Source organism: Neolamprologus multifasciatus, chromosome 20 (assembly GCF_963576455.1).
Source record: "Neolamprologus multifasciatus chromosome 20, fNeoMul1.2, whole genome shotgun sequence".
Lineage (NCBI taxonomy): Eukaryota > Metazoa > Chordata > Actinopteri > Cichliformes > Cichlidae > Neolamprologus > Neolamprologus multifasciatus.
In genome coordinates, this window is record NC_140458.1 from 36,207,303 (window position 1) to 36,231,297 (window position 23,995).

Below are 23,995 nucleotides of genomic sequence, written 5' to 3' on the forward strand. Positions count from 1 at the left end.
TCTAATTAAACCATGCACAGTGCCTCTCCTGCTGTCTCTCTTTCTGTTTCTCCCTCTAATTCTCCGGTGACCCTCTTTTGCACCCTTTGTTCGCGCCATAACTCGTTTCCCTGTCTTGAGTTTCTACAAACTATCATCTATAGACGAGTTACTGGCGTGGAAATCTTTTAAATCCCGTTTGATTGTGATCCTGCTTTTTTCTGTGAGTCTGATGATAAACATAGACACACTCAATCTGCTGAGATTAAACTCTGTCTCGCCCTGTCAGCCTGTTGACAGCAACACGCGCAAAACACACACTCGCACACGTATCATTTCAGGACTTGATTGTCAGCTGGCCTACTCTTGGGAAATGGTTACCATGACAACTCCAGATGTAGCATCTGAGGGTCTTGTTGTTGTATTTTGAGCTCCATGCGTCATTCCCTTGTGATACTCTACCCCTCTATCCAACAAAGCACAGCCTCACAGAGGGGCCTTAACCCAGATTATCCATTAATGCCTAATTATACATCACTTTTCACAGGATGTTATAGTCCCCCTTCTCTCTCAGGGCCATTCTCTGCTTTTATGAAAGGAGTATCAATCCAGGCATATCAATTATTCACAAAACCTTTTTAAAATGTCCTTATTTGTTTTCATATGTCATGTTATATTGTTGATATGCATTTTCCATAAAGAGCATTTGTTCACCACAAGAGTTTGATAATAATTTTACTGCATTAATCTGCAGATGGCACGTGAAAGATCAGCGCAGCGACCGTGTCTTTTGAAGCCTCAACTTTATTTTTAGCGCTGGCCATGTTGGCTTTCAGCTGCCAGAGGAGAATGCATGAGACTCAGCGAATGCTCAGTAAACAGGCTGCTGTAAAGCTTCATTGTACAGACACTGACCACTAATTAGTGATGCATGAAATACAAATGAAGTGCTACAGTTTTATTCACATGACACTGTGAGAAAATGCTCTAAAAGACCCCACAACCCAAAATGGAGAGGTCCAGTTCAGCGACTAAGATGAGTCGAGGTAAAGGCTACAGCAGCACACAGCTAGCAGCCTAGCTGGCACTCACTCATGCTTCAACGTGGCCACAATTTACAGTACACTGGGGGGGTGGGGGGGGGGGGCGTAAATTCACTCCCTGTACTGTTGATACAAATTAAGAAAGAAAGTTAAATTAAGAACTGTCGTTTGAGACCAAAACCACATTTTCCTCCCGGCTGTATACTGGATAATGTCTGAAGTTGGAGATATCAGGATATGAGTAAACGGGGTTTGACTCCCCTTCTGAGGCAGTCTTAAGTGGCCATTCACCGAACTGCCGATTTGCACTTGTATGTTGGCTTCATTTTTGAGCCCAGTGGGTTTCTGCTTAAATTAAATTCATTAACGGGCCAGAGACCTTTGATCAAAATCTGGCCCACTTCCTGCTGTCATCACTAACCTTCTGCCCTAAAGTAGACCCGCCAATACATAATTTGGGGGGTTAAATGTGCACTCTGTGTTGTTGTGCCAAACCTTTTTGTCTACCAAATGTTTCATTCGAAGTCACAGCCCCACCATCAGAATGGAAAATAAAAAATGGCTGTAAATCAGGCTTCAGTCCAGGGTTAGTGCATAAAGACGAGTTTGATGGGACTGAGTGACTTATCCTGAGTTGATTCTCCATCTGAATCTACATTCAAATGAAAGTGTGGAGCAGCACTGGCTTTTACTTTGAAACCGTTTTGCAACACATGTAGTATCGATATAGTATATATATATATATATATATATATATATAGTATAGATCCACCTACAGCTGAGTAAGACTGCTGTTGTCTCCAGCACTGAAGAGTCTGATTTATCTAAACGTGTTTATTACCCTGCTGTCCACTTGTCGGCTTTCCATTAGACCATGTTTGCTCTTTGTGGTAACACTACTACATGCTTGTGGGCAAGACACACTTCTGCAATGCTAAATATTCATACTGCTCTCTGTTTGTGTAGGTGGGTGTCTTTGAATGCACTTGTGTGTACGTGCATGCGGCTGTTGCTATTTATATGCTTCCTCATCCATATATGGTTCATCTTTTCCACATCGATAAACAGCAAAAGCTATGCTGAAAAAAGAGCGGCCGACTGTAAGGCTGTTGGAGTACAAACATCCTTGTACGTTTGTGTATGAGTGTGCGCTCCACGACGAGCCTTCCAGTCTGAGTGCCATATGCCAGTCTATGTGTCTCCTGTGTCCAGCATGTGAGCTCTTGCCTCCTCCGACCAATTAGAACTGTTGCAGTGACACTTGCACATCAGGCGAGGGAATTGCATATCAGATGCTCCTCGTTTCTCTTGTCCTCTCATCTTTGAGTACCTCAGCTGTCTTGTTTACAATAAAATCTCTGGAGTAGCTTTCCACTCATGCTTTCTGTGTGCCTTCCTACCACATTACAATAACTAGTGTGGAAATAAAATGTTCTCTAATAGAACCGCTGGCAAATACTGCAATTAGCCCTATCCAGAGGGAGTAGTAGGTCTCTGTGCATCCCCAATAGCACCCGAGCGGAGGCAGGAAATAGCATGACTCCATTTCTATTATCACTTAGCTTTGCATACAACAGTGACTGCTCTTTGTAAACTGATTTTTTTGTGCAACACTAACTACTCATCATGCATAGGGCTCATTAGCAGGGCTCAGAGCCAGCTAGTGCCATACTCACTCCTGGGAAAAAAATGCATTTCTGCGTCACGCCATCACAGTCATCGGCAAATTCATCTAAGAGCTTGCTCACGGTCGCCAGGGCTGCAGGCTGTTTCATATTCACAGTCACAGTCAATCAAAGGATCAGTAAGTCAGTAATTATAAATGAGTCTGGACACTTTCACACCCACTAGCAGGTATTAGCCATGAGCATGCAGAGCACGTCTGCTACATTAATGGGCACTATTTGGCAATGCCACACTGTGCCAGCTGTGGCTTTTAGAAGAGGTTAAGGGAGGGCTGGCTGGGAGATGAAAGATGTGAGAAGAAGTAAATGTGAAAAGACTTTTCTGCTGAGTGGTCACATGTTCTGAATTAATCCAAAATAGTTGCCTACTGGAAGGATTATGTTTATATATGAGCATGCATACACACAAATACATATGCTTTGTACTGCATCAATGCAACATTTTTGATACTATAAAAATTATACATGGGATGTAATATATATATTTTATACTGATGCAGCACACTTTCTGTGGCTTTTTGTTTACATACATGTATAGAAACACATGTCATCAGTGCCCTTTACCCCGTCTTGCTTTTAGCAGCATTTTGCTGTCTTTCTTGATCTCTGTCTTTCTCTCTCAACTTAAATATTATCAACAGGACAGACTGATCTCTTTTCTCTCCTCTTTTTTGGCAGCTTCATGTCTATTTTCTCTATTGAACAAATAACCTTTTCTTTAAAGCCAAAAAACAAAACGCTTAGGAATGGCTTATGCAAGAACCCACAGAGGACACAGGAAAGGCAGAAGACTGATATAGCATGCCTCGGTACTTAGGGTTCATCAACTGGCATATAGGAAGGAGAGAGGTGAGGTAAGAAACCTCTAAAGTGACAGAGTGAGACACGGTGAATGGGCATCCGTCTATCCTGATAAAGACAATGAGATTCATGGAAACTCAACAGCTCTATTAGTTTCTCGAATAGGAAAGGCTGGCAGAGGAGATGGGGCGGTGACTCAAGTGAGGCACCATAATCCCTACGTGGCTCTGAATACAGTATGGCAGGCCACCAGATGACACTTTAATGACAGTTACATCTTTTTTATGGTGACGTACAGTCACTTTACCTTTCACAGTGCAAAGAGTTATTTGAGTTAAATGAAGCATGTAAAACAACCTACTTGAAATGTTAAACATGAAATATTTGGGTGAAAACCCGCGCGGCGGTGACTGAAGCTCTTTGTATGGAGTGTTTATGTTCTTCTGGGTGTCCTGTCGGTAATAAGTGCCTAACCTCTGCACCAAGTGGGCAGTTATTCTCTCATTCTGCCACCACTGAGAAGCACGACGAATCATTTATTTCCTGCATGATGTGTTTTCACGTTATAAATCATCATCCATTGCCCTGCCAATTGCCCACAATACTGGCTGTAGATTTAGCTGATCCCCCGAGTGCCAGAGAGCAACCATAAGTGGATTTATGGGGTTTTTAGAAGTGTATTAATTTAAATGTAGAAGATAAATTCACCGCAACCCAGCACTCTTCATCTTTCCAGTTGTTTTGTTTTCATTATGTTTTTTCTTATGATTTTTTTATCTTTTGACTTCATAATTTATTTGTGACCATACAGATAAACACTATTACACAGAAATAAGGACAACAGATGTAATAGAGGCGGGGCGTTTAGCCGTCAGTTTGCAGCTCCCGTCTGCAGAGCTGCAGCCTTCCTGCCTATGAAAAAAATAGTGGATCATATGTTTGTTTTTTTATTTGGGGAATATACAGGCAAACCTTTGTGTTGATAGCTTAAAACCAGATGTTAACACAATAGTGTAAAAGCAGGTATTCCTGTGCACTGAGCTGTCTTCTCACCACCACAGCTAAACATTGATTTATTGAACTGCATTTCATACATAATGACCTCAGGGAAATTAATTTTGGCTTAGGGAGCCTGAAATACTTTACCTTAGAAGTGTTTTCTTTTTTTCCCTTTAACACAATTTATTGCTCAGTCTCTGTGATTAGTTTACATTTTTACTTCGTTACAGTCATTTAGTCTGTTTTCTCCTAATTTGTCAGATCAGCTTTTTCAATGTTGCATTAAAATAGAAGAAGAAGAAAACAAAGCCTCTACCTGGCATGAGAATGCGTACGAGAGGAGAAGCGAGAGAAAAATAGAGGTGAGAGAAGAAGAAGTATTCACAGTATACTGGCTTATGTAATCTCCAGCTGAGCGCTTTTGTTTGTGTTAGTTTTGCATGCATGCAGCACCATGGATCAAACAGACACACAGAGTCTAATTGGAAAGGAATTTTGTGTTTCTGTGTGTGCTGACTCGTGCAAGGTTGTGTGTGGAGGAACTTATTTCCCACTTTCTCTTTCTCACCCCTTTACTTTTTCTTCTTTGCTGTTGAAATCCATGAAACGGCTTTACTGGCATTACCATATATAGATGCACTATTGCCAGAGAATGGTATGAATACTGACATTAATTTACTTTCATTTTCTTCCTCTGCTGCATAATTCATGACTGTATTTGTCGCTGTACAACACAGATTCTCTTTATGCCGGTGTCATGGTGTAGATCTTAATAATGAAATTTGTTCTAACCGTACCTGTAAAGTGCTCTCACAACATCGAGCATGCTGAACAGGTGCTCTATAGTACTGAAGTAAATATGTTTGCTTTCCTAAATACTGTTAACCCAGATGTTCAGACTCATAGTGATACAAGCAATGAAGGCATGAATATAATTATGTGTCGTAGAGGCTGAGTTCCTAACTATCCACTGTAAATACTGGCCTTAATTGGGTTTCTCATTATTGTTTTGTTTTTTGTTCTTATTATTTTTGCCTAAATTGACTTTATTCAAAGTTAAACACAGTACTTTATTTTATGATGTGTGTCAAAACAAAGGAAGAAGATTAGGTCCCAAATGGAATAAATGTGGGTTCCAGAAAAAGACAAAAACATGAACTTTTAAAGGTTTTGTTGCTGGTTTCACGTAAACTTTGTGTCGCAGCCATCTCAGTAGCATGGCTCCAGCTGCTACTGAATCTCTCTTTTTAGTCGATTCAATTTTCAATTCGGTTTCAACAAGAATTCCCATCAAGGCGCTCGAGTCAGAGGACTTATAGACTGCAAACATTCATCTCCCCATAGATTTAATTCAAATGTCTTTGGAGATTCCCTGACTTTTCTTCTGTCTCTACACTGTTCCAAAAAATATATCATATATATATATATATATATATATATATATATATATATATATATATATATATATATTACCTAGGTAATCAAAATACCAGATTAGGGAATATCTTTTAGAATAAAAGCTTTCAACCAATCCCAAGGCGCTCCGATGCTGCTCTGGTGACAAACCTTACTAACACACTTTTTGGTGGTTGACACTTTCTTGCACCCATTAACCTGTAAACTGCTGTGATCAAACTCCTATTAGACTAATTACATTTTGTATTTAGTGTCCATTAGAAAAGCATTCTTTTATAGTGAACTAAATGTTGAATATAGTAGGAATTAACACTGGATTCGGATGTGAATATCAGTGCATTTGGACATTTCATATAAAGCATTAGTTGCTATAGTAACATTTTCTTTGACATAAGGGTTCTTTCTGGCAAAAGGCAATCACTATGAAAAAGAGGCATCCTTGCCAAAAACAAACAAAAAGAAATCACCTTGGAGATGTGGCGCTATATGCTCATTCACATATATTGCTCAAATCATGGCAGCATACGTATATACACCTGCATGTACTTCTTAAGAAGCCTGGGGTGCACTTCGCTGATCCCGTCCATCATTACTTAATGTAGCATGAAAACATACAGAGAATTTTGCAAGAAGAGAGTGAAAGCGACTGCTGCTCAGAGCCACACAGACAAAAGAGCTGGGCAGCAATGTGGGACACCGAGCAGAGAGAGTGGCCGCAGGGTCTCGCCCCACACTGGGCGGATAAAGGCATGGTTGTAGTGGTCTCAAGAGGAGAGATGGATGCATTATTAAAGAATTTGACAGCAGTATGGGCTCTGATTTAGAACCTCTGACTAAAGAGCATGACAAATAGCTTAGCAGATCTCTAATTCAGTACAGTTCACATAGTTTATTAGTGTTGCACAACTTTTAAAAGTGAAACTTCAGACTTTAAGGAGTAACACCAGTCAATGTTGGTGTTATGTTGCAGTGTAGCTAACTGTAATCTACCACACGAAAGCTTTGTCCAGTTTCTACCCAACACAGACTACGGAGACTGGTGGTTAAATTAAGTGTCCACAAATGCTTTAGGTTACAGTGATACTCAAGACAACTGTCTGCTTTCAGCTTTGCAGCAGTTTGGTTTTTTGTGATGTAAATTACATTTGAAGGATTTATTAGGTGAATTTATACCATCGTGAGCTTAGCTGAAACGAACTGTCCTTATTTCCCAGCGTAGTCTCACTGACAGTTGCCACAGGAGGTGAATTCTCAATTATGTAATTGCTGGCTTGATAAGTAATGAGCGAGAAAGAATTGTGATTATAAATTCATTTTGAGTGTATTTTTGAAGCCCAAATGGCAATCACTTAGCACCTCTTGCTGTTTAAATGTTCCCATTTTTGTCTCTGGTTGTATCAAAATTTACTTTATAGTCCAACCAATTAATGACAAGAATTTCTGGATTACTGGTTAATAAATATAATTAGTTTCTGCCATACTTACCATCATCCGCTAACTGTGGTATGGAAAGGTTTTGTACTTCCACCTGTTTTGTGTAGGCAACCTTTATGTATTCTTGTGTGTGCATGTGTAGATAAATACTGCTATCTGATTGAAGACGTGCCACTAGGGGCACACGCTGTGAGCGGTGTGGGTTAACTGTCTGAAGACTAAACGGCTAAAAATAGCTCAAAGCTCTGAGGTGCGGCTCCACAGGACCTGAAAGAGGTCAGTGTGTTTGCTTCTCTCCTCGTGTGAACATCATGTGTCTGCAAGTCTGCGTTATGGCCTCTCCTCTGCACCTGTTTGTACTGCTGTGCGTGCTCAGCATCCTTCCATGTGTTTGCATTTGTACAATCTAATTTCTAATACAGACTCTATGTTTGACCTTGCACTCTGCCTGAATCATCTCTCCCATGAGAGAGTAACTCTCATTAGGAACAATCTAAGACAAAGTAAGGTTACTTGGATATTGTAATTGTAGCCCTCCTAGCCAAGAGCTTAGGAAGGAACTGTAAATCAGAGTGTTTTCACAAGGTGAGTTTAAAAGGAATAGTTGATAACAGGTGTTCTATTTAGGGAAAGAAAAAAGTGAGTGAGAGCTATAAACCATCGAGCAGGAACGAGAGCAGGAAAGAAAGAGAGGCATCAGAAACTGGAAGAGCATTCTCTTTGTTCTTACTTCAAAGGCCACTCGTAGTCATCCAGAGCGTTTCAGTCATGGCTCGTTTGGGATATCATGCATGAATATAAAAGCATGACTTTGCTCTGTGAACATAAGGTCTTGTGTAGAACCTGGGTTGTGACAGAGCATGTAAATAAGCAATACAGTTGTTCATAATGAATTCTGATGAAGTATGAAACGGAGACGTCAGTGACAACATGCCTGCAGTAATATTGCATCTATTTCTACAGTACTGTGCAAAACTCTTGAGTCAGCCCTTTATATTTTGCTAAGAAAATCTAAATTATGTGCAGTGATTTATTGAGACGTGCTAACATACACGGAAATACCTGTAAGGCAGAAACAGAGTTTGCACAATTTTAATGAACTTGAAAGTCAATATTTAGCACCTTTATTCTTCAACACAGCTCTCTTAGGTAAGCTTTCTTGCCTTTCTTTCTTAAGGAGCCTTCAGGAATAGTTCTCTAGATCTTCTTTGGATGTCTTTTGATCGTTACTGTAATTAACTTCAATAATGTTGGGGTCCGGGCTCTGGGGAGGCCAATCCATGGCTAGTAGTTATCCACTGTGTGTTTGCTATCTTTTATGGTTTTATTACACTGTATCTCTTTGGGATCATTGCATTTCCAGATGGCATTGCAATCAAAAGCTTGGTGGTACTTTTCTGCGATCATAATTTCACCAACTTTGAAATATCCCCAACACTGCTGGCTGAAATGTAGCTCCAAACTATGACAGATCCTCCACTGTGTTTTAAATATGGCTTTGGTAAATGGTATCTGTATCTGTATGTTTGTAAAGCGCTTTTCTAGTCCCTAAGGACCCCAAAGCGCTTCACACATCCATTCACACACACATTCACACACTGGTGATGGCAGCTACATTGTAGCCACAGCCACCCTGGGGCGCACTGACACAGGCGAGGTTGCCGGACACTGGCGCCACCGGGCCCTCTGACCACCACCAGTAGGCAACGGGTGAAGTGTCTCGCCCAAGGACACAACGACCGAGACTGTCGGAGCCGGGGCTCGAACCGGCAACCTTCCGATTACAAGGCAAACTCCCAACTCTTGAGCCACGATCTATAGACACTGTTGGACTCTCCTGACCTCCTTCTTACTTACTGATGATAATTTCAACCAAAAATCTACCAAACTTTGAAAGACCTTCAGAAAACCTCAAAAACTATTGTTCAAGAGGACATTAAAATGTCAAGATTTAAAGTACTGCACATTATAAAGGAATCAGCAAAATGACTCAAAACTTTTGCAAAGTACTGTAAGCTGTCTGCCGAATTCATGATGCATTCTGTGTGTGTGTGTGTGTGTGTGTGTGTGTGTGTGTGTGTGTGTGTGTGTGTGTGTGTGTGTGTGTGTGTGTGTGGCAGTGGCTACAGGTACTAGTGCAACACGATGTAGTTTCAAAGCAGACCTCCTGGGAACAGAGCTGTCTCCGCTGGTGTTTTCATTTCTAGGTCCCCACAGGTAGAATCCCTGAAGTTCACCTGTTATCTCACTGCCTGCAGGGCCCAGAGCTTTTCATTGACATCTCACAGTACCATTCTTTGGCTTCTCCTCTCAGTGATGCGTTACAGACATGGAATCTATAATAAATCCTTAGTCATCTTTAGGGTGATGAATGGCCTTTTGACTTCCACAAAGATCCAGAATATTTGCTGAAAAGTTTATAGAAAAGTTCTGTCGACTGTTCAAACATGTCTGGACTCCTGACAGATAGAAGCGCTCATGTTATATCGGGCATCTGGCACACGGTAACAGACAATGCAGCAAGTTTATTTATGAGGCTGGAGATTGTTTACTGCAAGAGCCCCTGAGCTCCCTTTGCTATCTCGTCTTTGGCATAGAGATTCTCTAATTGCACCGTCAGATTAATATCCAGCCATCTAAACTCAAGCACTGCAAATGTCTGGATGAGTTCTGCAGATTCATTTTCATTCTATGCTTAATTTACATGCTATGTTGTCCTCGAGATGTTATGTGTTGTGTGACTTTTCTGGCAATCTAACTGCTTTTCGTTTTAGAGCTACATGTTATGGAAAACATCACCGGGCTGTATGCTGGGAGTTTGCAAGAGAAAACTGAAGGGAAAAAAGTCCTTTTTAAATAAACACATACAGCTGGCAGAGAGTTCCAGATTGCTTTGCGAGTCTTAAAGGAGCTTAACTCGAACACACTTGTACAGTCAAGCAGTCAAACACAGCTGTCTGCCATCAGAGCTAAAACTTCTTGAAATGCTGTTTTCTTGGATTAGAGCCACATTAAGATTGTGTTTTAATGTGAAAATGATCTGCGACAAAGTTAGTGTTTCAGAAATGATATCATTATATCTTCACTGACAGCCGTGTAAAAGTAAATCACCGTCTGTGTGCGTAGGTCATCGTACACCTGAAGCAGAGCGTTCGTTATTTCAAACAAATTAAATGCAGAAACCTTAGAGCTGTGGTGATGGAAGAGGGGTGCGCACATAAGAAGGGTGATCACAAAAGGCACTTGAGATTGGCTTTAATGTTTCGGTTTGATTAAGGTAACTGATCGGACTCAGACAGGAAGCAAACGTGGGCATCGGCATCGTGGTTTCCAAAATTCTCTTACTGCAAAACCAAACACAACCCCACAGTCTGAAAACTGGGTCAGCAGAGTTTTCATCTTAGCGGTCCTTAAATGCTGCAGTAGTGTGGATGCAAACAGACACAGATGTAGTACAGCGTTACACAGTATAAAACAAAAAGTGTGGCTCTACCCTGTGATTTCTCTTTATGGTTAAAGCATGAAGGATCAGATATGATCTAGAGCATGAGTTAAAGAGGAGGGCACTGAAATGAGAGGCTTTGTGAGCCGTAGCCTTTAGGAGCTGTGGGACATCAGCACCAGATCACTCCTATTTGATGGTACGGCACAATCCTGAGCCCTCGTTCTCAGCGGGATAAGATGAATCTGAGTCTCCCTTCAAAGGCATTTCTTTCCTTTTTTGGGGTGGATTTCTATTTCTGTCTTGCCTTTTTGAATTTGTCTCCGTGTCTCCTACTGCTCGTTCTGCTCAATTACCATTGTCTGTATGTAAAATGTATAAAATACAGAACACGCAGGCAGTTGTGCCTGAGTGCAAAAACACTTACTTTATGCACATTTCATGAGGAAATCATGTTCTTCCATAGTAGCTCTGGGAAGCATACAGAAGTTTAGATGCAAGGAAAGAGATGAAGGCCTCCGGCAGTGAGCTTAACCGCGCTCTCGTCGGTAGGTAAAACAGCCGAGATGAATCATTTGAATCATCACCTTTCCCATGAAACATTACATGCTACAAGTTGTGCTGCAAGGTTAATGCTATACAAGTTCATCATCTCAGATGCAGTGCAAGCATACAATCATACGTGGAAATAAATAAGGAGACAAATTAGTCTAAAGGTTGTTTTTAGTTTAATTAATCTGGTAAGAGATTTCTAACTTATCTAAACATGGACACCGAATTAGTTTCAGTGGTTTGAAATCTCAGCATCAGCTTTAACGACAACAACAGAAATTAGCAGCAACTAAAAGCACAATTTGAGATGAAATGGGGGGAAAACGCTGGATGAGCTATTTACTGCTAATCACTGCAATGCAGTCTAATCTGATGTGATTTACATAATAAACAGCAAATTACAATATTTACAGATTTTTATTCTGTATTATGATTGCTCATAATTACTTCACTGTTGTTTTTTCTTTAGTGAAATGAGTGAGTGATGTCACGGTAATCTTAATGAAATAATGATCAAATATTTGTGTGTATTTGTACTCATCAGTACTCTCAGGTGACCTCATCCTCATTAAGATGCTTTAGCTCACACAGGCATGCACACACACTACTTCAAGGAGAATAATAAAACAATACACTTGTATTTTTAGAGACTTTGCTCATCTAAGCACGGTGACATGCTTTATCCCTTGCCTTCTATTCATGTGCCCATAAATGAAAACTGTTCTAGCACTTACTGGTAATGAAGACGTCTCCACGTAGCAGCTTTTACACCCGGAGACAAACGCTATTGTGATAACAAAGAGCATTCATTCTTCACTGTGTTTGCATTTTTCTGCTGCAGCCATCCCACATCTCTTTCTTTTGATGTAATTGTGGTTCCTCCCTCTTAATTTCCTGCTTTTGTGCGTTTGTGTTCACTCCGCCACAAGCCTACATAAGCCCTACATAAGCCCTACATACACCTCCCATCAGCCCCTTGAGCTCCACATGAAACACCGCTCGAGTGGAGTCCAAGCAGCAGGCTGACAGTCAGCAAAGCCTTACAAGGCTATTCTCAGCTGCTGCTGCTGTTGCTGCTGATGACCCACCAGACCTGTTCTGTGGTATACTGATGTGGTTCGATATGCAGCGTGGGCCGTGTAGGAGTCACAACACTTGTTTAAACACTCGCTCGCTCTGGCTCACTGGAACTCACCCTGCATGCTGAATTTAGCTCCCCAGCTTAGCTCTGTCTTACTGCCTTCACACTGCGTAGCTGCTCTCTTTCTTGCTGCATTTTTCAGCTTTGCTTGCATTCAGTCTTGCTCCGTCACGTCTGTTTTTTGAACATTATGCCTCACTTTCTCCTGAGACGTTATTGTTTCCGTGCTCTGTCCAAGACAAAAAGATAACCTCCCTGTTATCTTTTTCTCTTGGTTAGCATATCAACAGATTTTATGCTAGGGTCTCTCAAAAATCTTTAGTTTTTTGTGTGTTTTTATTTTTAACTACTTGTTTTTTGCTTGTTCGTTTTTTTCTATTAGAAAAAAAGCAAAACTGTCTCTTCTGAAAAAGCCCCCATGGGAGCAAAAATAATTTAGTTTATGTGTCTTCTTAGTCTACAAATAGCTTTACTGAGATGGGCATCGCCACCACAGCCCCAAGGCAGTCGTTGCCTAAAACCACGCTTGAGGGGGATACAGGTTGAAGGCAGAACAAATTAAATGAGCCAGGAATCATTGGAGCCCCAAGGGCACCACATTTTGCCCCAATTAATTGTGTTTGTCAGAGCATGAAAGTCCAAGGTCCCCTCTCTGGCAGTAAGATGAGAGGACAGAGAGGTCTGGGAAGGCTCGTTCTCTAGTGCATTTCCAGACATCTTATTTCTGTCTCTCCCTTCGTGAGGTGTCCCGGCAGCTGGTCATGCTCTAGCTACTCGCAGCTTTGGGGACCGGTGAGTTAAAGCAAGTTTAGGTTTTCATCACTTGCCGTTTAGCAGTTAATTTAAAACAAAGTTTACCGCTCCTGGTAAGTTGATTACATTTCAGCCAATTACGGGTGTTTTGGAACAAGGCTTGGATGCTGTGCAGTGGAACGCAGCTTTTGGCTGCAGGGACCTAAGGAGCTCTGGGTTATTGTGAATGTAATTGTGTGGAACTAAACAACAACGCAGCATCTACACAGACAGCCTGTGATTAGCCCAGTGCAGCCCTCACAGACGTGTTGTTGCGCCTGTTTGTGCTTTTATGCTTAGTTGGAAGGTTTAATTCTCACGCTGACATGGTCATTAGATTGCAAGCACAGGGGGGAAGTCGTTAGGTTTTATGCTCCCTTTGTAGTTTGTTGGCTGAATGACAGCAGAGGTAGCTGCCATGTCTTGCCTTGGGTTGATGTTTTGACTAGAATGAAGTGCAACATCTAATCTGGCTCTTGTAAAGGTCAGAGCACCCACTTTGACTTGGGAGTAAATGTGCAGTTGGCCATCTCTGCTGGGAGCCCTCGATGCTTTTTGTTTTGTGGGGGGGCGTCAGAGTGAAAACCAAGCTGATGGGGGTGAAATATCCGTTCTGACAGCGTTAACGTGAGTTCTCTTTTAGAGATGAGATGTGAGAGAAAGCAAGTGTTTATCGTGTGTGTTCTGAATATATGAATGCTAATTGCAGATCAAAGGCAACTTTCTTACCCGCAGACATGCAGTAAAGAGGCAAACTTTAGCTTGTTTATTTGGCCAAAGGCTGTTTCTGTGCTCCAGGCCCACACACATTGCCATGTCTTACAGTACATGCACACCAGCACACAGCGTCGTGTGTTTACTCATCAGTAAATCGTTTGCGAACTGCAATTGGAAGAGTTAGACCAGAGGTCGGCAACCCTGGGCACGCGTGCCTCTGTTGGCACGCGAAGGGTTAACTGATGGCCATAGCTGGACTGGCCATCGGGCATACCGGGCATTTGCTCAGTGGCCCAATGATTTTTTTTATTTTCTTTGTAACGGTATAAACAATGAAAGGTGTTGGATCGGCCAGATGCTGGCCGGTGTGTAAAAATAACTCAGTTGTTTGGTGGAGGCATCGTGGAGCTTCCACAGATTCAGTAACATTAACAAGTGGTGGAGGCAGCAGGTGGAGGAGGAAGATCAGAGGCAGGAGGAGGAGAGACCCGAGGCGGCTGCCGGTCTGAGCGTCAGGTGAACTGAACTTCAGGTAAGAAGTTATGAGCTGCAGTCTGGGTCAGATATAAACCAAGTTTAGGTGGAGTTTATTTTCATTGTGCTGACTTTTTACAGTCAGTTACATTAACTCGTACTGCTACTAGCTAGCACGATGGAGTTTCTGGGTGGGTGCTATGATGTTACTGATGTTGAACTTTATTTTATTCATAAGGTTAGTTAGCAGAGTTGCCAACCATCCCGTTAAAAGACGGAGTCCTCCCGCATTCAGAGAAATTATTAGTGTTTTGTATTGAGGTGAAAAGGAACAGTTTGTCCCGAACTTCAGCTACAATGAAAAAGACACAAAGCTGTTATTCTGTGTGTTTGCTGCACAGCTGCTTCTTCTCCTCTCATTCTCTCCCCTCTCTCGCCTGTTTCTACTTCAATCATGAAACTGATCAATGATCAGCTGATCTCTCTTGTTTGTTTATCACTTTGCTCCAGAAAGAGGAAACCAGCCGATGTCGCGCTAAACAACAGCAGCACGTTTAAGCTTGATCAGCTGTTGTTAGAATTTATTTGATATTAATTTCTAGTATCAGCTGATGTTTGCTGGAGCCACAGCTGTAAAGCTGCTGGTCATGATGTGGGTTTGGATATGTGGTGAGAGGGAAACATGAAGATGAAACCAGGAGATGTCCTTACTGAATCATCAGAGCTGAACAGGTGATGGAGAAACAGGTTTACCTTTTAGGTGACATGGATGAGTTATGAACTATTTCTGAGAGACAAATAACACCAGGATCCTTTTCTAAGTAGCTGACAGCTGGTAACTGTGCAGGGGCGGGTCTAGCAAAGTGTTGCCAGGGGGGCAGGTAGGGCATTAACAGGGAGAGGGGGGCACAAATACTTTCTTATTCTCATTTAAAATGTCTCATTGTTATTAGATAATTATCTGAAGCTTGTGTATAGAAATCATACATATACCAACAAGACTGTGCATCACTGTCACAACAGCGTTTTCATTCAAAGGCTTTATGGCTTTAATACCTGGGGGGCCGGTCTTTAGTCAAAATGCTGTTGTTTTGTCCCAGTCCAGCTCTGGGCACGACACACAGCGAGTTAATCTGAGAAGGTGCATTCAAAAATAAATGGCCAGCGGTGCACATCGCAGATTAGATCACATACACACATTAGTTGTGCTGCTTCTTAATGACGGTATCTTAGCTAACAACCCAACTACCAGATTCAACTTGTAATTGGCTAAAAATAAATTACTGGTGAGAGGGACGTTGCTAACTTTCCACATTCTGACACTTCAAAAGCTTCAGCAGCTGTCCGCTCAGCATCAGCACCACGGAGATACACGGATACATCCGAAGACTCGAGATGTGTTTTTGGGACTTTCAGGTGTTTGGACCAATGTTTTATTTTCTGATCAAACCAGAAATCTTTAATGAGCAGCTGGATTAGTCCTGCATTAACTGGCAACATCGAAGCAGCTGGAATCCACAGCTGTGCGTGTTCATGGAGCTGCATGTTCACCTGCTGGACGTCACTACCTGACAGGTTTAACTGTCTTCAGAACATTGCAGAGGCCTTATTGACAGTGTTTGGCTCTACATGTCTGTGTGAGCAGATTTTCTCTCACACGAGTCCTCAGGTCTGAATGCTGGACACTGGGAGACCTGTGTCTCTGAGTGGGTTCAAACATGCTATGTTGGCCCAGTTTATTTCTCGTATCATTGTTGTGATGAGGCCATAAATAGCATTTGTATTTTCTGTTGTTCATTTCATTTGCTGTTATGGAGAAAAAGTCTTTTTTTTGTTTCAGAATAGCTGATAACTATTCGCTGACAGCTGCCAACATCTGCCAACAAATATAATCTTATAAAGTGGTTCTACACAGTGTGTAACTGTTAATATAGAGCGTTATTAGATTCATTGCTAATGCAATGATATGGCACACTGACCTCTGAGGAAGTTTTAAATGGCACTCGCCATCAGAAAGGTTGCCGACCCCTGAGTTAGACCATCGTTCAGTCTCCACATAAATTAATGAATAACATCCCACATCTCAGTGCTGTATTGTAAAATAGCCATGACACTCAAGCCTGCTTTATGATCGTAACATTAACATAACATTAACCTAGTCTATACAGACGTGTTGTTTCTAATCTTAGGTCCTGGAAATATGAAATACAGTAGAAACGGGTAGTTTTGCACTTAGAAACCCAAACAAAAGACAGTTTGACAGGTATAAAATAGTATTTCTGAACCAACAAGGTGATTCCTAAAAAGCTATTAGACAAGAAACTATCGCTGCATGGTGTGCAGTGTGCTCTTAATAATTTGGGGAAACTTGACAAGTAGAGAATGAAAGAAAAAGTGACAGGCTAGAAAAAACTATCTGCAGCTGATAAACAGTATCTAAAAGTCCTGTTCTCAAAAAAAACAAAACAGGTAAGACTCGACATGAGACCAGAGAGATGCATCGGGTCCTTCAGTTGATCTACTGTTCACTGGAGGCTCATCAGCAATGCTCTCATTTCTGGAAGGCTGGCTGTGAAGACTTCTTAAGGAAGGGAAACATGGAGGGAAAAGTCTGAGGAATGCTGTATTACACAAGAACTGGACTAAAAACCAGTGTCCACAGGTCTTATCCAAACCTGTAACTACTGGTATTCCTCCAGCCATAAACCTAAACATTACCAAATAACACAAAAAAACTATGCAAATAATTTTCTGTTTTTTCTCATTTTCTAGAAACTAGAAGTTGCTTAAATATTCTGTAATTTATACAAAGACTATTATTAAACATCAAAATCCCAGTTTTGCCTCAGGATATCAAATACCCTATCCTGTCTACATCTGTGAAATACAGTCAAGGCTCTGTTATTTTGGGGGCAACATCTAAAGAAGAGCTTTTGGTATTCAACATGCCTAACGAAGTATTTCTAAAGTACTCAAAGAAAGCTTGCCTAAGACTGTTCATGCTGTGTTGAAGAAGGTGGTCTCCAACAAGGTGGTCATACCAAGTATTGAAGCTTGTTAGCACTGTACAGCTGCAGAACTCGGTTTCTATCGTTTTTGCTGCCAGTAAAATACGAAGAAACAAGGGCTGGATCAAGGCTTTCGCGTATAAGCAAGTGAGAAGCAGGAAATCTTTATGCTTGTATTAAATCATAAGACACGCTAAAATGGAAATGAAATAATAGTCACGTACATTTACGCTGATACAGCTTCTTTCTCCTGTCTTGCAGCCTTTGCAGAAGCTTTCAGTGCATCCCTAAAGGCTTACCACGCAGAGCAGGAAGTCCACTTTTCCAAAACCCTGTTAAGTGTTTGTTTTGACTCCATTAACAGATTGTACTGTAAAGCTTTACAAACAACAGGGAAATGTGTTTCGCAAGTCATTTTGCAATTTTTGGTCATTTTCTTGATGAAGATGATACGATTTGTGTCATTTTCTACATTTTAACTTCTCCTCAGAGAAAGTTGATGAGTAGAAATAATAGTTTTCTCGACTTTCCCTGCAAGGAAATCTGTCCTGAACTGTTTTTACTTGCTCAAGAGAGTGCACTTAAACTGGATTTTAAATGAATATTTTGCTCTCTGTTGACACCAGTTAGTTAGTAGAACGTGCAGTAAGTGGAAAGTGAGAAATAATTCATTTGATCAGGGTCTCCTCAGGTTGGAGGAAAGTCTCTTTAGAATGTCTCTCTTAAGGTTAAACAGGACGGCCCTTAGCAATCACTTTCAGGCACTGGAGCAGTGCACACACACACACACACACACACACAGTGTTGCACTCTGCTCTCTGAGCACACACACACACACAGACACACACACACACACACACACACACACACACACAGTGTTGCACTCTGCTCTCTGAGCACACACACACACACACACACACACAGACACACACACACACACACACACACAGACACACACACACACACACACACACAGTGCTGCACTCTGCTCTCTGAGCACAGAGACACACACACACACAGACAGACACACACACACACACACACACACACAGACACACAGTGCTGCACTCTGCTCTCTGAGCACAAAGACACACACACACACACACACACACACACACACACACACACAGTGCTGCACTCTGCTCTCTGAGCACACACACACACACACACACACACACACACACACACACAGTGCTGCACTCTGCTCTCTGAGCACAAAGACACACACACACACAGACACACACACACACACACACACACACACACACACAGTGCTGCACTCTGCTCTCTGAGCACAAAGACACACACACACACACACACACACACACACACAGACACACACACACACACAGACACACACACACACACACACAGACACACAGTGCTGCACTCTGCTCTCTGAGCACAAAGACACACACACAGACACACAAAGACACACACACAGACACACACAGACACACACACACACACACAGTGCTGCACTCTGCTCTCTGAGCACACACACACACACACACACACAGTGTTGCACTCTGCTCTCTGAGCACACACACACACACACAGACACACACACACACACAGTGTTGCACTCTGCTCTCTGAGCACACACACACACACACACACACACACACAGTGCTGCACTCTGCTCTCTGAGCACACACACACACACACAGACACACACACACACACAGTGTTGCACTCTGCTCTCTGAGCACAGAGACACAAACGTACAGCAGCAGTAGATTTAGATTGTTTTCACCACCTTATAGTTTCTGTCCTCAGACAGACGTGTTTCTAAAGACGGCAGCGATGCGTATCTGGGTCTTTGGATTTGGCTGAAGGTGTATTTTATGCCTGTGTGTGTGCAGGCAGGTCTTAGAGTTGTATATTTCTTCCTCGGCGGTGCTGAAATGTTTTGACAGTGCGACTGGCCTCAACATACACAGCTCAGTGGAAGGAATGTCAGGCTGTGAGAGACTAACTGTACTGTAGAAGTGCGACTGCGACTGCTTGAATCTGCAAATAATGTATATGCAAGAGGCAAGTGTGTGTCTCTGCGTGGGGGTTTCTCTTCTGCGTGTGCTTCTCTAACACTGCGCATATGCTGAGATAGAACCAAATGAGGTCTTAGTATTAATGTGCTGTTTTCTCTCGCTGCTCTCCATGCAAGCGTTGATCAGGGTTTTTGGAAGAATGCAAAAACAGAGGATTCGTGTCTTTATAGCAAAGGTGGCCATAGCCTAATCTTTTTTCTTTTTTGGTGTTATCATGAACACTGTTGTCTCTACAATAGATATACACAGGTAGCAAATAACACTAAATGTAGAAAGGGGGAAAGATGCAAGCATCCTAAAGCTGGTCAAGAGCAGAATGGTAAGTGAGAGTCAAAGATCGCCTGGTACAGCAGCTGCTTGGTTGCATAGACGGAAATGATGGGAGCAGGGGGCTCGAACAGCCAGCTGGACAGAGCAGGGCAGGGTGGAGAGGACCAGGCATGCCGGCTGTCAGGCAGTCTGCACGAGCAACAGATCAGGTGTGTTACAACATTCTTCTGGGAGGACTCGAGTTGGCACGAAGGAACACAAGTCAGATATGGCTGAGGAAATGAAAAGAAGCCGGCTGTGCGTACACATGTGTCTGTCAGCAACTGTTATGTCTACATAGTTATCTCAAGTGTGAGAGCATATGCTTCAATCCCCCTAATAACAGTCTTTCTGTGGGCGATTCCTCCTTTTGCTCTTCAACCCCACTTCTACGATCACATGCACGAAAGCTATCCACATAAAACGTTCTAGATGACAAAGCGTTTCCAAAAACATGTAACCTGTCCACAGGCAAGTGTCAGATCCTATAAAGTGATATACTGTACAAGAACACACTAGACTGTGTCTGGCTTTCCAAGTGTGTGTGTTTGGACATAGGCCAAACAGGGAGCGCAGCCAAAGAAGGAAGAGTTTAATACAGAGCCCGTCTTAAAGGGAGGGTGAGGGAGCAGCTCATCTGCCCACAGAGAGTGGCAGAGGTTAATGCAATCGCTTTAAGTGGACACAGAGCCGGTTAAGAGGCAATCAAGTGAGCAAGAGACTAAATAAATCATCTATTGATGCTCACTTTGATCATAGCGTTGCTTTCTTTAATCCATAATAAACTGACAAACATTTCACATAAGATTTTCTCTTCCTGAATAGTGTTTTAATATTTATACGAGTTTTGATGTTCATGCGTGCAATTTGTGTCTACAGCTTGTCTTTCCCTTTTCTAAGCCTCACAGATGGGATTGTTATTCCCGCTGTGATTCAAAGTCTGCTAACATCCATATCTTTGCTGATGTGAGTCTGAAAAGCAGCACAGGGCTTTTTTAAGGTGTTATTGACTAATGCTTTTGGCTCCTATTAGGAATAAGAAAACCGTGAAAAGTTCATTTATCTCATAACTGCGTTGCTTTGATGCTTTGATGCTTTTTGTTTTGGTTTTTTGTTTGTTTTTTGTGTAAACGTGGTCGTTGCATTCATGTGTTTTTGCATATATAGAAGTAAGTCAGGGGAGGACGGCTGCATGCCAAACAACATGATAGATTGACTGTGTGCAGCATTAGAGATCACTGTCTGATGGATTAGAATTAGTGGCATTAGCAGTGATGGCTGATGGAAATTATTTGTGATGCCTGGATTCACCCATCTTCCATCCTTCCCAGCTGATCCTGTTAGTGCATGGAAGCTTTAAATCATCCCGATGTTCTTGTTAGTGTGAGTGTGCGTAATAAACACAGGTTTGTGTGTGTAATAAACACATGTTTGTGTGTGTAATAAACACAGGTTTGTGTGTGTAATAAACACACGTTTGCGTGCGTAATAAACACGTTTGCGTGCGTAATAAACACAGGTTTGTGTGTGTAATAAACACAGGTTTGTGTGTGTAATAAACACAGGTTTGTGTGTGTAATAAACACACGTTTGCATGCGTAATAAACACAGGTTTGCGTGCGTAATAAACACACGTTTGCGCACGTTTGCGTGCATAATAAACACACGTTTGCACACGTTTGTGTGCGTAATAAACACACGTTTGTGTGTGTAATAAACACACGTTTGCGTGCGTAATAAACACAGGTTTGCGTGCGTAATAAACACACGTTTGCGCACGTTTGCGTGCATAATAAACACACGTTTGCGTGTGTAATAAACACACGTTTGCACACGTTTGCGTGCATAATAAACACACGTTTGCGCACGTTTGTGTGCGTAATAAACACACGTTTGCGTGCGTAATAAACACAGGTTTGCGTGCGTAATAAACACACGTTTGCACACGTTTGCGTGCATAATAAACACACGTTTGCGCACGTTTGCGTGCATAATAAACACACGTTTGCGCACGTTTGTGTGCGTAATAAACACACGTTTGCGTGCGTAAGAGTGCTGTTAGCCACATGTCTAGCATATTTACGCATGTTTGAGTAGGTAAAACATACAAACCCTGATCTGAAAGCTTATTTCTGTCAAAGACAGCATGTTTCTGCGCTCCTCCGTTCATCACCATGGTTACTAATTGGCTTATGGTGTATGTTAACAAGCTGTCCCTTTCATACTTGCCCTTTTTTTCTGTGCTCTGGTTTATTCCCCAGCAGCCCAGCAGAGTCACTTCTTTCCATCCCACTCATCCTTTGAAGGTTATTTTTATGTTTGACCTTGAGGAACAGCTGACCTTTCTGAAATTAAAATTTAATAGTGCTTGCATGTCGCCTGCCCCCCTTTCTGCACTTCCACCCACCCACTGCTCCCCCTCTCCCTCTCTCTCTCACACATACTCCATCAGTCAAGACACAATGTGAACAGAATCAATAGCTGAAATGTAAGAGTAGCTCAGCTCAAACACCCTCTCCTCTCGGTGCCACACTACATCAGGGGACCTCACCTGATGGTGTGCTTACTGTTTTGGCAGGTGCTAGATCAACAGCCTTTTACTTGTCTTTATGTGGCGTTTTAAACTATGACTTAATACTCCTGTCTTTAAAGCTGCAATATATATTTTAAAACAGTTAAATCATCGACTAAACTTGTCACATTATGTCACATATGTTGATATATTTGGTCTACAGATCATTCTGGTGCCACATTGGAGATGTTTACTACGCAGAGCTGCCACCCAGGCAAAGGAGAAATAGAAGTCACGTTATAATGTGAAAAGCATATTGTTCTAACAATATCACGTTTGTACAATATGATATCACATTATTACAGTATACATAATTATCACGTTCATACAATATAAATATTATATTGTATGAACGTGATAATTATGTATACTGTAATAACACATTTCCCTAAGAAGAAAAAGATTGTCAGTTTTATGCGGCGAGGTTGTGTCAGGAAGGTGGAGAAAATCTGACAACTCAAAAATGCAGAGTTACTACTTTGGTCCTTTGTGAATTAGTCAGCAGCCGAAAGTACTGAGTATGAGGTTAGGCAGCAGCCTGTCTGACCTTGTAATACCACTCTGCATCTCAGGAGGCAGCAGTGAGCATGCTATTATTGCAGCATTTTGTAATGTTACTTCATTGTGGAGCAAAAGTGAGATTACCTTGTTTAAGGGGCAAGGATAGCTCAGTAGGTAGAGTGGTAGAGTGGTGGTCCCATGACCTGAAGGCCTGGGGTTCGATTCCCCTGAACAGCTACCCTGAGGTACACCTGAGCAAGGTACCGTCCTTACGCACCGCTCCCAGTGGCTGCCCACTGCTTCACTGAGTGAATGGGTTAGAGAGGAATTTCCCCACGGGGATCAATAAAGTATACACTTAATATTGTTAACTTTCTACTTGTTCATTGGCAGCAAGCGTTTCATAACACCTGGAGGAAGTGAAACGTTTTTATGCACTGGAACATTTTCTCCCGATCTGCTCACAGTGCCATGAAGCCCCCGATTATCATCCCAAATAGAGGAACCAGGCTCAGTTAAAGCGCTTTGTTTCTTTAGAAACAACCTGTTTCTGTAGACAAGCATGACGTCAGATGAGTCATCCGCAAACAGTTACCTTTTGTGCTTTAAGCTATATTTTTAGCTAGATAGTTACACATACTGTCAATGTGCTCTACTTAACTGCTTTCCAATTTCTTTCTTAATCTTTTGTGTCTCCAAAGCATGTTTCTCATTTTCCCTGCTTGCCTCTCTTTATTTCTCTCTGCCAGAACCAGAAGAACAAAGACGATCGTTTTAATTTGATGCACTGAATATTCTGTATTTTGTAATAGTAGTTTTGTTTGCTTTCATTTTGCATGATATTTGGATGCTAAAAACCCCACACATACATACATACATGCTTCTTTTAGTAAACTGGTGAAAACAGAGACAAAGCCTGCATGGACAGAAAATCTGTGTCACAACAAAATGAATGAGAGCTGGCAACTCTGAATGTTACCTGAAACATTAGGTAAAGGCTTATCTACTCGGCTAATGTTACCTATTACGCATCTGGTTACCGTCTAAAAATAAATAAATAAAAATGGAAAAACTAGGCT

General features: G+C 41.9%; 1 protein-coding gene and 1 long non-coding RNA gene across 4 annotated transcripts in view; both read left to right on the plus strand.

Moving 5' to 3' along the window:
- LOC146495508 (A-type voltage-gated potassium channel KCND3-like) overlaps nucleotides 1-23,995 on the plus strand; it is a 119,003-nt gene that overhangs the window by 48,243 nt on the left and 46,765 nt on the right. The gene's annotated exons all lie outside the window — the stretch shown is intronic.
- Nucleotides 1,791-22,538, plus strand: LOC146495509 (uncharacterized). The gene is made up of 2 exons (XR_014871578.1): nucleotides 1,791-4,251; nucleotides 4,391-22,538. It is a non-coding gene; the product is annotated as an uncharacterized LOC146495509 (long non-coding RNA).